The sequence below is a fragment of the Numida meleagris genome, unplaced genomic scaffold, assembly GCF_002078875.1.
Source record: "Numida meleagris isolate 19003 breed g44 Domestic line unplaced genomic scaffold, NumMel1.0 unplaced_Scaffold193, whole genome shotgun sequence".
Taxonomy (NCBI): Eukaryota; Metazoa; Chordata; class Aves; order Galliformes; family Numididae; genus Numida; species Numida meleagris.
Window position 1 is genome coordinate 580,982 of NW_018363728.1, and position 16,517 is coordinate 597,498.

The 16,517-nt window shown below is 40.0% G+C and overlaps 1 protein-coding gene across 11 annotated transcripts in view; it reads right to left on the minus strand.

Annotated features, from left to right (window-relative positions):
* The window catches only part of SYNE1 (spectrin repeat containing nuclear envelope protein 1), a 286,948-nt gene extending 280,375 nt beyond the window's left edge, over positions 1-6,573 (minus strand). For all 11 annotated transcript variants that reach the window (XR_002433840.1, XR_002433841.1, XM_021382260.1 and 8 more), the window contains exon 1: positions 6,436-6,573. The gene's annotated coding sequence lies outside the window, so the exon portion shown is untranslated. The remainder of the gene's footprint in view (positions 1-6,435) is intronic.
* Positions 6,574-16,517: the final 9,944 nt, after the last annotated feature.

Consider the following 16,517-nt stretch of genomic DNA (forward strand, 5'->3'; position numbering starts at 1 on the left):
TATCAGGATATCAGCTTTTTATTTTCTAAATGACCACTCATCAGCTGATGTAAATCAGTTGTAAACAAGCCAATTTAGAGAAGCTGTGGAAGATGCTGACCCAACTCCAAGCTAAATGTGTCTGAGAAATTGCGATGAAGATATATGTTCAATCTTTTCACACAGCAGGCTGAGTCACTGTGCAATGATAAACAGCAGACTAGCAATTAATAATTAATCTAGCTGATATTAAATTATATGCTGCATAATAAGAATTTGTGGCTCTGATTGCAATTCCCCATTCAAAAACTTCCTTGCAAGCAGAGTAAATTAATCCATTTAAAGAAGCAACTAAGTTACTACAAACATAGAAGAAAGATTTTCATGTGTAATCACAAGTTATTTCCATGGGCAGAAAGCCACAGCTAAGAGAAATAAATCAGAGAAATAAATTAAGCAAAGCTTCATGCACCCTTTTCACCTGTCTTTAGCCAGCACCTAAACCTTCAAAGAATGCCTACATGCGTAGTCAGCTATTCAGTGAAATACAGAGGGAAAAATTTTCCTATCATAAATAATTAATGCTTTCATCAAAATATCTTTTATTTCCAGCAGAAAAAATATGTTTTTCAGATTTCTAAATCTTAAAATATCCGTTACATAAAATATACTCATAGCTGTCACACAAAGTCTTTTGTGATAAGAGGAATTATTTTATTTGAATACCAGACACAACAATATATCTTCAAAGAGATATGTTCTCAAAATGCATGTTTTAAGACAAGTTTATAGCCTATATGTCATAAATCTTGGACCTGAAGGACCATGTGAACCTTTGGAGGACCAAGGACCCTGTGTTAGCATGGAACAAGTGGGTATTCCTTATTTTTAATGTCTAATTGTCAGGCCTGAACATACAGAGAATGAACACACAAGAGTGAAAAAGAGCAATTTTGCAAGTGTGTATTTTTGATTACGTTTGTCACCTATCTGAAGTAAATGGATAAAGTTACACTGACACCATTTTCTTGTATGAATGCCTTGATAGTGTGAGTTTTGATGAAAAGAAGAAACATGAACTTTTTTCTCATTTGCTATGGCAATATTGATTTTTAAATTATCTGTATTGTACTTTTTCTATCTTCAACTTTCAGAAAAATAGAATGTCTCTTCTATGGAAGATGTAAGGACAACAGTAGATCTATTATGGGTTAAATTTTCCAAGTACCTGGTTTAATTCTCTTTTTTCCAATGTGCTTTAGAATGCTTTGAACAATATGAAATTAAAGAAGAGAATATATTTTCTCTTATTGTTAAACCTAGAGTACCCCTGGGAAGAAAAGGTCTTATTTTATCTTTCAGTTCTAAAAGTGTATGAAGCGTGTCAGTGAAAAACACTGTGTGCCAGCAGAATGGTTCCAGAAAACCAAGGGGATATCGGCTAAGAGAAGACAGCTCATAAGATGTGCATCAGTGGCAATAAGCTTGACATAAATAAGTATAAAAAATTATCTGATTCCTTCATGTCAGCAGAAACTGTAGAGTTCCACTACACTAGTCTGATGCCACATATAGTAACCTGAAGGAGATTCCTACTCTGTAAAGACATGGATGATCTCCACTGGGACTTTCCCAGTGAAGGGAGAACAATGAACCAGCTATTTAGAGACTCAGGCTGTGAAAGAGACTTGGGGAGGCACAGCTACAAAGAGACATTCACTGGAAGTGTACTTATTCCTCAAAGAATGAATTTCAAATGCAGGACTCAAATAGAGATTTGTACCTGAAAACAGAGCTTTAGATTTCTATAATCTCCAATTATAGGAGCAATGGGTAAGACAAAGAAGATTAAACATAGAGGGGAAAAAAAATAAATATATGGTTGAGAGAAAGTAATTCCCAGGCAGCAGACTGTTTTTAACCTGTCTAAAAGTCTAGATTGTATCAAAAATAGACTTGAGAAGACAAGAAACAGAGTAATAAATGCAAGAAAGTACTGCAGGTAGAAGCAAGTGTTACACAGACACAAGAAATATAGTAGAATAACTGAAATAACTATAGCACAAGAATTGAACAAAATCTTAGGAAAGACAGAGACAAGGCTGATTGCTAGAGCAGCACTGCATGTTAAAGAAGAGGCAGACTTCTCTGCTGAAAGAAACTGTGGTATAGAACTGATCAAGTCAAAAATCATTTCCAGGAAAGGATCATAGAATCACAGAAGAGTGGTTTGGTTCATAGCAACCTTAAAGGTCATGTAATTTGAACCTCTTTGCCATGGGCAGGACACTCCCCACTATGCCAGGTTGCTCAAAGCCCTATCCAACTTGGCTTTGAACACCTCCAGGAATTGGGTTTACATAGCTCCTCTGGGCAACTTGTTCCAGTGCCTCAGCAATTACAGTTTACTGTTGTGGTGCTATAAGTCCATCGGTTCAGTTTCTGAAACCTTAGAGGTCTTCACAGCGCTGTCAGCGTCATAAATGCTACTGAAAGTGATGTGATTCTCTGAGACAGCAGTAACCCTCATACTAATCAAGAATAAAAGATTTACATAAAGGTAGGAACCAACATTTTCTGAGGATCATAACTGCAGTTTTCTACACCAAATAATCACAGAACCAGCTAATTTGTTTACAATATCTACAATAAGAAGGCAGGAATAAAGGTAGATAAGTGAAGAGCTCTGTCACAGTGCGTTGCCTATGAGATCGAAGGGAGACTTGCTGAAAGTCCATCTGAGTAAGACTAAGAAAGTATGGACAGGAAGCAAATGGTTCTTGGCCAGGCAAATAAAAAGAAAGTAGAAAATAAGATCAAGTTGATACAGAAATGTAGCAGAATTGGGAACAGCACCATCCGAAACAAAACCAAAGCTGAAAGTGGAAGAATTTCATAAAATTCATCCCAGAATACTGAAAATTTATGAATGTGAATTAAGAACCCAATTATAAACATACTTGAATAGATCTGTCAAGCTGGAGGTAGTGCCTACTGGATATATTCAAATTAGGAGCTAGGATGAAGAAAAGGGTTAGAGTGGTTCAAAATCATTCTTACACCATCTTTAAAAAATATTGATAATAAATAAAGAATGGTGACTTGTCACTGTTCTTTCAAAATCCAGTCTAACAGAAGAGTCACTTTGGTAATTGTTATAGGTGATTGAATTGCTTATCTGGGTTGTTCACTTCAGGGCAGTACAGTATCACAAGTCAGTATACTGGAACCTTCCGAAGTCCAATGGGATATAACTATGCACTGCATAAGATCATGGAAAAATGTAATTTTGGCTCTGAAAGGTGTTTTTGATAGGACAGTCCCCAAATCCCAACACTGTCACTTTGTGCTTCCTTTCTCTACTGCACAGATTGCTTTTGAAAAAGGGTGGAAGAGACAGATTACAACCTCCAACAAAGAGCTCACTGAAACAGGGACAGTGAAACATGATGTTCTCACTGACCATCCAACTCCAAACTGACTTGATGTGCAGTAGTTACTTGGAGGTTTGTAACATATATTGAAATTTGCTTTTCTAAGAAGAAAAAAAAAAAAAACACAACATTTGGACACCTTCTGGATCTCCAGATTACTTCAGTTCCTCTTCAGCTTTAGCTTTGTTTGGCATGGAACATAATTCTTCACTTTGCAGAAAGTCTGCACCAGCAATAAATATGGAAAAAATAAAGATATTTTGCAAATCTGATATATAAATCTGCAGCATATGTCGTGCACGACTTTTCTGCTCTTTACCTATAATTAGACTGTGATTTAAAATGATCTGTAGGACCCCCATCATGCACAGTTTCGTACATGCCTACATTTCAGCAAGAGAGTTTTTTATTTTCACTTTCGATTATGTTTATTGGGGAAGATAAGCAAAATCCCAGCAGTATTATGAAACTCTGACTCTTGTCTTTAAAGCTGTATTTCCATTTGAACTTAAAATGCGAAGTGTTGCAGTAGAAAATATAAGGCAGACACTTTTCTTGAGAAAAGGTCTGCAGACCATAGATTTCTAGATCCAAAGAAAGGTCATTCACTATCTTTCTGATATGAAAAGTTAAATACAGTGTATACTACACTTTGGTAATTCTGCTGTTGAAATTCTGAAGGAATATATTATAGTTCATGTAGATGCTGGTAGTAGCAGGAGAATGAGGATCAGTAGCTTATTACCTTCTACAAACACAGGATGTAATCTTTGCCTCAAAGAGCTTACTATGTGTGCAGACAAAGACACGCTAAGATTAAGATCAGAGGTCACAATACACAAGCAAATAAGTCAGAGTGAAGTTAGGATATAATTCATGATACATTTAATACTAGGAAAGTGCTTCTGATATTTCTATTTTAATAGTGATATGGCGCCTAGGATTTCTGTGGCATAGTAAGACTTATAACCAACAGCTCCTGCAGACATATATCTGTAAAACAAACAAACAAACAAAAAACCATTACCAAAATAGAAAACACTTAAGGATCTCAGGAAAGGGTGGGTCAAACTGAGTTTAAGATAAGCAAGTATTGATTCCTTAGTATTTCTGTTCATCTCCTAAACAAGAAAGCTTATCTGGAGCAGAATATGCGCACAAGGGAGAGACACAGCTGTCATATGAATGGAAAAGCAGGAAAAAAATATGTGTTCCCCATTAAATCTCTTCCTTTGAGTGAAACAAAGGTAAAAGTTCAGTTCTTTCAGAGGTAACCTGCTGCTGTTATTATTGTGACCTCTAAGGACACACAAAAACTCTAACGCTAGCCATGGTAACAAGGAAGTACGTAACTAATTGTCTGTGTTGATGTATGTACTTTTCTAATAACTGCAGCCACAACTGCAGCCACAACTAACTTCCATTAACAACGTGTACCCAGGTGGATTCGCATGGTATCTGTCTGAATGGTGAATGTGCACATGTCTCTTGGGGCCGGACCCACAGAAGCCCTGCAGACCCACACAGATCCCAGGACTTCTCCAGGGCCCCATGTCTGGTTCAGCACCTTACCCAGCCACATCCTTCCCGGGGCCTGGTGCTCCTACACTCTCCCCAAAGCACTTAAATACCACCAGGGTGCTGCTCCTCCTTCCCTGAGAGCTCGACCCACAAAAACAAACATACAAGCAAACCAAAAAACTGAACTCAAAGGAATAGGAATTAAAAGATATTGAGGGAAGTGAAGAGATTATAACTTCTCCTTTTACATCTAAAAGGTTTGCGTAGATTCAATTCGGCTCAATGCAAGACGCAGCACCATTCTCCTTCTGGATAGCTCCTCTTCTCAGCGGAAACTCCTGTGTTTTCAACATTACATGCATCCCATATGGATATGGGCTCAGATCAGAAAAAAAAAAAAAAAAAAAAAAAGTGACTTGCTCCGCAAATCATAGAATCCTAGAATATGCCAAGCTGGAAAGGACCCACAAGGATCATAGAGTCCAACTCCTGGCCCCACACAAATGTTAATACTGTATCTCATACACCATTTTTGTCCCGTAATTCACCACATGAAGCTTGGTACAACAAACAAACAAATTGGCAATTACAGTAACATAGCGCCCTGTTTTCACCTATCTGATGGCAATAATTTAGTATAGCTTGCTGGCATTTAAAACTTGTGGAAGTGTTAAAGTGCACTCAAAAATTGTGAAAATACTTCTCAGAGCCCGGAGAAAGCCAGCAGTCCATCACTAGTACTACAACAGGAAGGTGTGCGCCTGTTAATAGTATTTCAACAGGCTCTGCTTTTGAGAAGCACTGGCAAGCAGCCAGAAACAGCACGTACTATTATTTCCCTAAAACCACATTAATATAAATTCCTCACAGTGATGAGCACTGGAGGTTCCCTCAGCATCAGGTTGATAATTTACTTAGGCAGTTCCTCATGAATTTGTGAAATCTGGTTTATAACAGCAGACTAGTAATAGTCCTTAGAAGCACTTTTTCCCCAGTAGGAATATGGTTGAAAATATGGTTGTCAAAGCCCCAGGCACAGCCACATCTGTCAGATATTTCGGCAGGTTTTACCTCTGGGGAGTTGCCACACATACCAGGGAGCATCTGGGCTCTACATCTCTGTTGTAATGCACTTGCCCTATCTGCACCATCACTGCATGCAACCCAGCCTAAAAGTGGCTTCTCATGAGCCTCTGTCAATAGCCACATCTTCCTTTATTAACTATATTTTGGCCTGCAGTGTGTGAGCACAAAACCAGCTATCTCCGTAACACACCCATGTGCACTGCAGGAGGCAAACCTCTCCCCTCCTCCGCTTTTTTCTACTCCGAAAGGGCACAGTCCCAAAAGGGAGTTCCGAATCGACCCCAAACCACTTTGGTGCTGCGGGGGTCCCACTCCCCCGGCCGCTCAGCACCTCACGAAGGCAGCGGCCCCAGCCCGACGCCCGCTGCCCCGGGGGGCGCCGAGCCCCGCGCCCCGGCCCCTCGCCGCGCCCTACCTCCGCCCGCCGCGCTGCTCCGCTCCGCGCCGCCCCGGGGCTCCCCGGTTACCAGCACGACGCGCCGCCCGCCCCGACGCGAGCGAGCAGGTGCGCGGGTGGCGGGGGGGGGAGGCCCAGGCGGCCGCGGGGATGCGGGGTTGGGTGCGTGTGCAGGAGTGCCCTGCCCTTGCGGCGTTTCGTGCTGTCACTTCTTCTCCTCCTCCTCCTCCTCCTCCTCCTCCTCCTCCTCCCCCGGGCTGCGGCCCGCCCCCCCGCAGCGCTCGGAGCCCGCTGTTCTTGCGCGCATCGCGGGGGGCCCCGCCCCGCCCCGCCTGCGATACGGCCCCAGCGGCGGCTGCTTTGGGCCCTGAGCCGGGCACGAAGCTGAGCGCCGGCCTCCAGCCCCCGCCAAACAACATCAAGTGTGCGCTTAGCCGTGAGCCGAAAAGACTTCCGAGAATGGCTGCAGCGAGCTATGGCTGCTCATCGCTACCGCTGCTCATGTTTCTGTGGTTATTGCTGCGTTACCTCGCGCTCCGGAGAGCATCACCCCCGGTGTGGGCTCCGGCGCATCGTGCGTGAGGCAGGAGCTGTGCAGGCAAAGTGGGACACCGGCACTTACATAACAGCGGCAGGACAGAAATACTCAGAGGGATGGCAACAGTGCCGCTGCCGAGCTCAAGCCACGCTAGCCGCGCAACAGTGCTTACGCCACCAGGATAAAACGTCTCTGGTTGTTCAAAGGACATTGCACAAACCGGAGGCTTTGGTTATGCATTGTGTCTCCTTCATCTTTATTATTAAGCTTAGCATCATGCAGTAGGTGGGAGATTGTTTTTCTTCCTAACCGGTCATCTTTGCTTTGCATCATTTGGAGAGCAAAATGCTCATCTAGAGCCAAAAAGGAGAAGTTGGGAGGAAAGATGCCAATGTACCTCTTAATTTTCATCTTTTCTGGCAGTGCTGCAGTCATTCTGCAACATCGGCATGCAGAGTGTTTACTGAGTGGATGGAAGAATTCTGAGTGAGGCAGCAGAGATTACTCAGCACCATCCCCTCCTTCAGTGCCAGTCACGTTAAGATTGGTGCTACCCTTGTGATATGAATATTTACACTTGTGGCACCTATCCTGACACACTGCGCAGTCACAGATCACACACTTGGAGTCAGGTTGCTAGTAGACATAGCAGGAGCTACAGCAAGAACTCCTGTGAATCAGGGATGTACGTATCTAGGTCACCTCCAGTCATCCACAAAAATCCTCTCTTCCTGACAATGAGTGTAACCAGGCATATTGGCCCTGAAATTACTCTCTTCTTGAGTTTTTTTTTTCTTGGTGGTGGTTTTTTGCTTGTTTGCCTACAAAGACTGTTTCTTATCTCTATTGATTTTCCTTCTTCGTCTTTCCCCATGTCAGTTGCAGGACTGAAGCAAAGGAAGTAGATGCTGACATGCCTCTGAGTTTCCCCTTTCTGCTCACACCTCTTTGCTGAGTAAATTCCTCATTTTGGTGTCTCTTTCAGAAAATGTCATTTTATTTTAGCTTCTTAGCTAAAGGGAATCAGTATTGACATGAGATTGAACATATTTTTCATGACTAAAGCTTAGGTTTTTCTATAGTAACCTTACTCTCATTTGAAGCAATTTAACTATAAAAGTACTTGCTGGTGTAGGCTTCCTTCATTCTCAAAACTGCAGCACTATACACTGTGTTATCTCTTAAATCTTTGGCTGAAGTGACTGAGGTACATTTTTTTTTTCTATCAGTTATACCAAGAAACCCACAAAAACCTTACTGATAGCTGCAGAGTTACTCTGACTTTAACGTGCTAAAAAGATGTGGCTTATTTCAATCTCTTCCTCTTTGCTAATTACATGAGAATATAATGTCACTCCAGTTCTTCCCGCTTGTTCTCACACAAAGTATCAACTCCAGTTGTTGACAGAGCTGGAACCCGCCTTGTGCAAAAACTATATTTCAATCAAGGGTGGTGGTCATTGCAATCTTCACTGCATTTATCAGATTTTTTATTATTATTATTATTATTGTTGTTGTTTTCTAGAAGAAAACTGTCTTTACTATCCTAGGGACAATGTATCACTATCTTATTTTTCTTTAAATAGAAACTTATATACAAAACCTGTTGCTGCATGGATGTTTCTGGGTAGCCCTTCTGGAAGATTCTATTTGCTAATACATATCAATTCCGAAAAAGGGGTCACCTAATTTACCATGATCTATAATCATGACCAGAAATTTTGGAAACAGGAATTTTTTAGAAGTATATCTAGATATTTTTAGTAATTTTGTATTAACAGTATCCTACTCTAAGCTTATACTTGATTCCACTATGATGTCAAATGTGGTTAATGTTAAATGGTCATATTAAATGGGGATCCTTTACTAGATGTAGAAGTTGATTAGGATGAGAAGCAAATATTACTTCTACCATAGAGAAGGAAATAAAATAAAGGAATGTATAGTGACATAGGTGCTCTACCATTTCCAAAGCAGATTACTCAGTGTGTGGCACATCCCCAAGAGCCCTCAGGTAGGAAGGCCTCAGCTAAGGATGAATGGCAGCTAGATGAACTGCCCTGGTGGACAAGTCCAGCTGTGTACTGAAGGATACTATCCGTTCTCTGACAAGTCCATCTCCTGAGTACTGTGATAAAGTGTTACAAATTGCAGTGAAATACAGCCAATATCACAAATACTGACATGAAAGTGTCCTAGTTCTGTGTAATGAGTGACACAGCACCACTGAGTACTACTTCTTTTAGTTGAGATGTAAGGTCATTGGCACTGAAGAATTCAGGGCACCTTCCCCCAGGAGTGGAGTACTGCCCTCAGAGAAGGTTAAATAATATTCTGGTTTGCCTCACCATTGTATCACTCCATAGAGTGATGATATGGTGATATATGCTTGGTCCCATTCTGGTCACCAGACTCCAAGAAACACCTAAACCGACTGGGGAGATTTAGAGGAAAATGGTGAGAATGACTGTACGTAGCACATGCACAGCCCTCCACTAAAAAAGACTGAAAAAGCTGCTTAATTTAGAGAATAGAAATCAAAGGGATGTGGAAAAGCATTCAAAACCATAAAGGAGCTCTATAAAAGGAAGGGAATGAGCTCTTCTCTGTGTCCACAGTGGAGAAGACAAGAAGCAGTGTGCTCATCATGCAACAGGTGTGGTTGCAACCATGACAGGTTGTCACATCAGAACAGAAAGTTTCAGGAGAAAATAAAGTATTATGCTACATAACATAAGGAGAAAATGAAATCTGCGTAATGTATTACAGACTAGACGGTCCTCTTCCTGGAAAGCATTACTTTTTTTTTTTTAATTAATATTTTTTATATGCTGTTGGGGTGCATAACATGATATCTCTTTCAGTGCTTTGATCTCTTCCAAGTCTATTGCTGTGATTCTATGAAATTTAAGACTGGTTTGAGGAATAGAGCCCACCCTTTTTGCAGGTTTTGCAGCAAGCAGTAATTGCCGCTTCCTTCCTGCCCTAAACTGCCACCCGTTATCAATGTGCAATGTTAAAACATTGCCACACACCTCTTGAGAGATGTGTGCATCTCTACACACCGTTTTCATGTATTCTTTAAAGTATAAACATAACATAGAAATCGTGAATTTTTCTACGTAAAGGTTCTTGTAAAATTTATATTTTGTATTTAAATGTGACAAAACTTGAATGAGCAAACTATTAGAGTAAATCAAAGATATGACTGGAAGCCAGAGACTATACCCCCTCAAATATGGGCTGTACCAAAGTACAGGTAGTGTTGCAACAGATAACCCAGCTTTACTTCCATTGTGCTGGAAGGCATGAAAATAGCAGGATGGGATGGCACAAAAGTGAACTGGGCATAGACATTCAGAAAATATATATAAACTAGTATATAACAGTATATGGTAAATTCTGATAAGTGAAATTATCACACTTCTAACAGCTTAGAGATGCCTAATTAGAAATTAAAACCATGTAAATGTATAGAATGAGCTCAGTCTAACATATGGCAAGAGCTGAGCTAAACCAAATAACATTTATTTTTAATGTCAGTTGCCTCATTATTGTCAAGAGACTCGTATCCATTTGAAATGTATTGTTGTGCCATTTTTCCTCATTTATGCTTCACACGTTACACCAAATAGGAAAACATTTCTAGAAACTCAAAATACTAAACCAGAATAAGAAATGGACACCCCCCTACTATTTAAAACAAAAGTAAAATGCACTTTTTTAAAGATCATAAGCACTGCAAATCTAAAAGTGATTTATATTCTGTTATAAACTGCCAAATCCAGTGTCTACATAGTGTCAAATCTGGCATAGCTCCCTGTAAGTGTGAGCTCCCCAGGCCAGAGCCCTACTCCTGCTGGTACATGTGCTCTTACACACCCTGACACATTCACACACCCCAACACATACATGCATCCCAATGCATGCACACATATGAACACACACACACACACACATGTACACACAGTATTGTCCCCCATAAAATACTGGCCCTTGTATCTCTAGACCAAAGGGTCTCTCCTGCAGCTGTTCCAGACCTGTGACCTTACCAGCAGATGATCCCCAGATCTCACAATCTCCTCAGAAGTTGGCTGGGACTCCTTCAAGTAGCCAACTCTCAGACCCCTGGTCTCTCCAATGTCCAGCCCAAATCTCAGTATTTGGCTCCTGGGCCTCTTTTACTTGCCGGCTGATGGAGTTTGATGATTGTTAATGATCACACACGTTGGCATTCACATCCACACACACTATGCAGATTCTTGTTTCTACAGGTGCTGGCAGCAGAGATGCATGGCCCTCGGTAGCACCCAGTCTCACTCCAGCTGCTGATATGCAGGCCTCCTTGTATACCCATGCACATAGGACATGGAGCTTTTCACCCAGGAAAACAGCTAGTTCAGTGAGAAGCCAGGGTAAATCAACTGTGTTGATCATGTTCAGAGAATTGACAGAGAAGTGCATTGATCATGAGTCCTCACTTTCCCATCCTTACTTCCTACCCTAAGCATCCTTGAATGTCTTGCACAATCCCAAGGTGCTCTTCACCTGCATCCCATAATGAGTTTCATATACCTGGAGAAAGTATGGTCCCTCTGTCTGTAAGGTGATCTAGGGAAAGCCTCTCCCATTGGCCCCGCTGTTAGCCCATGGGAGCTGGACTTTCACTGGGTTGTTGGGGTTCCTGTAACTGCTGTTGTGCCTCCAGGTTTCTGTGTACTCTGATGTACCTTTAAGCACATAACATTATTTCAGTGCTTAGGCTTATGTATATATATATATACACACATATATCACAGAATTAAAGAATAATTCAGGCTGGAAGGGTCCTCTGGTCCATTGTGTCCAACCTCCGCTTAAGCACACACACCCAGAGCTGGTTGCCCATACCCAAGGAGAAGACTCCACAGCCCCTCTGGGCAACCGGTGCCAGAGCTCCAATATGTGCACAGCAAAGAAGTGCTTCCTGATGTTCAGGCAGAACCTCCTGTGTTCCAATTTGTGCCCACTGCCTCTTGACATGGCACTGGGCAAAACTGAAAAGATCCTGGCTCCATCTCCATTGCATCCTCCCTTCAGGTATTTATATGCATTGATCATATATATGCATAAAAATTCAGATCAAACATTTTTAAAGAAACTCTTGTTTAACTTGAACTGGTTGCACAAAGTAAACACGATCAGATAGTGCCACCATATGGACTGTATCACGAAGTTCCTTAGTGCCAAACTAAAAAGATGCTGCTGGAACAGAGCCAGAAACTCCCTGCTAGCAAAGCTGAAGTTATTTGGAATTTCCTTACATTCAGGTTGAGACAAGATGTCTTTGTCAGCTGTGCCTCTGAACAGCACTGGGCAGAATTTCAGCTGAACAACTTGGAACAAAACTCAAACATGGACAAATAGCCAATCAGGAAATGTTACAAAAAGTTTGGTGAATGAATTAGACAGAAGAACTAATCCTTCTGGATTTAGTTGCAGAATTATTGAGTTTACTTACTTGTTTGGTACTGCATGCATGAAGGGAAAGAGAATTTAGCTAAGAATAAGTAAGAAATTTAAATAATTATTTATCTGAAGCACACAGCTACTATAAAACATCTACTCTTCCTTGTAGAAATAATAAAAAATACTGAAAACACAGATTATGCCAGGAGTCACAGCAAAATGCTGATTTGGAGACTGAAGTAAAAGAGTAATCTGCAAGGAAAAAAGAGATGAAAGACATGTTAGAGTTGTTAGAATTTGCACGTGTCTCATAATGTCTAATCTGAAAGGACATCTAAAAGGAAATGGGTAGAGAACAGGGGATTTAATAAGGGGCAGAAGTTTGAGGTGCTGCCAGAGGCAGCTACAGTATCTGAGAGGAAGAAATCTAACGTTAATTTCCAAAACATAAGGATTATGAAATCAATAATTACTCCTTAGGATAATATTTCTCTTTTAAAAATAATTGTTTTTTTTATCTTCATTATTTTGTTTCATTAGTTCCTTATTTGTAAATGGCAGAATCAAGGAGACCTATACTAACTTCACGTTCCTAAAGTTTATTTCTAATTCTTATGGTTTAGAGAACAGTTTCAAAGCATGGCACGTTAAAGAACATAGAGATAGAAAGCACAAATAATTACTCAATTGTATCTCTTAAAAAAAGAACAATTTTCGAAGATACACTTAAGGTTTCTGAACAACTGAGGTTGACAGCAAAGTACTTCTCATCCAGTGCCTCTTGTTCTTCCCTTTTCCCAGTCTTCTACAAATGTGCCTCTTATCCCATTTTTTTTTCTATCCTTTTGTATGATTCATTTTCTGAAATTCCCTTTCTGTTTTGTCCTCCTTTCACCCTCTCATGCTTACTGCCCATTACCTTCTTCAGTGTCATATTTGGATATATTCCTCTGGCAGTGCTGCTTACCTGTTCCCCCTTTTGTCCTATGTACTACGCACTGGTGTCACTGCTTAGCCCAGTTGGAGAAACACAATAAACCCAGCTGTCAGGACTTCACAAAAGCAGCTCCTATGCCTATTTATCCACTTACCATGACAGCTGTTGCAAAAGCAGCAGAGAGACTGTGGAAACAGATTGCTCAGAGACACTGGTAGATCAGCCTTTGACTTGCCTCTGCTCTCTACTCCCCCATTTTATGATTTCTAGGGGGAAAGAGGAAACGTGGCTATTGCTCCTTTCATCCTACCTCATGTGGAAGGAGAAGCGAGAAGTATAGAAAAGTCTCTCCATAATTAGCTCAGGTAGACTTAGAAAAGATTCAATTGAGACTTGCTACATGATTTAGGGTATTTTCAGAATGCAGATGCTAAGTAAAGGTGAAATTATTTAGGTGTTCTATAACCTCCAAACCCTCCTTGTCTTCTGACGTTTCATTCATTACTTATTACTCAGTCAATCTTTATGTCATTTGCAATAAGTCACCCTCCACAAGGGTATTCTTACCATTAGTGCTCCATTTTCTGTGATCTAAAAAAGTTTATTTCCCAAATCAGCAGCATACAGTTCTAGAGTGTGAAGTTTAACTTCCTGATCATCCAGCATCTGCCTGGGGGAAACTCTGATTCCATGGTGTTGCCATGATATCTCCTGTCACTGTATTTATGCTTAAATCTCCAAATCTTTATCTTCTGACTTCTATATTGATCTTGTTACAAAATGTATGAATGAACTACAAAAAGAAATTTAAATATTTGAAATATGTTAAATATTTAAAAAGCCAAATGAGCCACTGTAAACTGAGTGAAAGAATTTATACAAAGTCTTTCCTGACCTCGTTTTGAATATACCTTAAATTCATTAGGAAAGAGGCTGCCACTGCAGGGTTATGAATTTTATCAGATATTATCTTTGACCTTTTGATGTTGACAGGTAGACCAGAGGTTCTTCTGAACAGCATGAGGATTCTTCTAGGAGAAATCCATGCTTTTCATCACAATTATTTTCATTCATCAGCATGAAACTCTCTGTCTGTCTTATCAGAAAAAAAAACCACACAAGTTTTATTTTGTATGAGAAGCTGCAGCATATACAGTTTTTAACATGATGCTGTTAAAAATAATATTAAATTTTTTGTAAAAATAATGTTTATTTAGAAGAAAATATTTATCAATGTAAAGTAGAGCAGAATAGAGAAGTAATGAAAAGTCATGGCACCCAAACCTCACATGTGCAGAAGAAGACAGGAATTTGACTAAGAATAAACACTTTTCTAATTGATAGATCAAATCTAAGAATGTAATTGTAAGATTTTTAATTGTCCCATAGAAAGGCCAAGAAGTGTTGAAAGAAAAATTTGTGTCTACAAAATTTTCTTTGATTTCTGAAATTATCTGCTACTCATCTTTCATCTTTAACTGTCTTTATCCACAGTTTTACACTGTCATGTCTTATCCTGAAGGTGTCTGCATATGTGCATATGCAGTCTTGCAAACTATGACTCATTCTTCCCTATGATGCCTGAATATTTCTTAGTTCATGCATGTCTTCTATGTTCAACTCTGAGTCAGTGTAAATTAGGCAGTTTCAAGATTGCAGCTGTTTTGCACTGCAATGTTTATTTTAGGAAAGTACTGTGTGACAACACAGAATGTGGTTAAAATGCATCACAATAATTATTCGGTAAGCATGCTCCTCCACTAGGACAAAAAGTCCCTGGGGGAGTCTTTCTAGCTAACTCAATTCTTTGGGCTAATATCTTCTGTCTAGAGCTAAATGACGCGCTTGGAACGGCGAACAAGCTTTTGGAAAAGTCCTTCTCTTGACAAAAATCTCTCCTAATTGTGTCTTTCCAAACTCCAAAAAATTAAGATATTCGTATAACTACAAGAGAAGCCCAGGCAGCCCACTGATGATTCATACACTTGCAATGTTCTCCTTTAAATCACCAATGATGCCTTTTATAAAGCTAATCTTCCATATTATAGGGAGCTCTGAAGAGTGTTAGGATGCCTAGAACTACTGCAATAAGAAGGGATAGGTGGAAAGAATGACTACTGTGATCTTCCATCAAGGTAAATGTCTATAGTTGAGGAGGTAAATCCTTTGGAACTCTTGGCTATACTGAGGGAAATACATTTGACAGACTTTTATTGTTTTCCTTTAGAAAACTTTTTGGCTGCTTCTCTGCTAAGCAGAGGTGGGACAGACAGCTTGCTGTCAGCACCTTGTTTTTGCAGCAGTTGGTAATGGGCCCAATCTAATGAACTGCAGCTTGACATACATATGAGGCAAGGATGACAGACTTGACAAACAACCAACCAGAAAAATGCCTACTGGTGAGTGGAAGCATGAGTATTTCCTTTTCAATATATATTTTTTCCTTAAGAGTTCAGGAAGTAATAATTTGCACAATAAAGAAGGAATGCAAATCACAAAGACTTACTGTAATTTATTTTAACAATTCCTAAGCACAACAGATCTGTGATCTGTATGAGTCTCCTTGGGGAAACTGTGCTAAGAATAATAAAAAATAATTAAACCGTGCAAGGTAAGTTGGCATATAGGGCATTATGCATGGACTTCATAATCTTTAAAATCCATGCTTGTGGTGTTATGAGGAGTGTAGGACTTTCTTTTCATGTTTTTTCCATAAGGTTTCATGCTTTCCAAAAATATTGAATGTCTGAAATTCTCTTACATATTCTAGCCTGGATTTTCTTTCTGAAAAATCTGGAGAAAAATCATTAATATCTAATACACTCCTGGAAACCAAGCTCTTTCCTGAGATAGTGATGCTACTGCAGCTGTATTTCTCTGCATTCACAGCAAGAACATCATATCAAAAGGTGTATTCTGATAGAGCCAGCACTTGGAAGTAGGCTATTTAAGTTACTGGAGACTGTGTTCTGTAGCAGGAAAACCAAAGAAATCCATGGTTTGATGCAACTGAAAATTGAAGTTATTGAAGATAGTAAATTCAAGCAGGTTATCTGTCTTTGTCACATTATGAACAACTCTTAAAAGAGATAACTTTTGGGGGGCAGGATTATTTTTCAGCACTGGTCAAAGAACAAAAATTCCTGAGTCTTAATTCACACATCCGGAGAGCTGCAA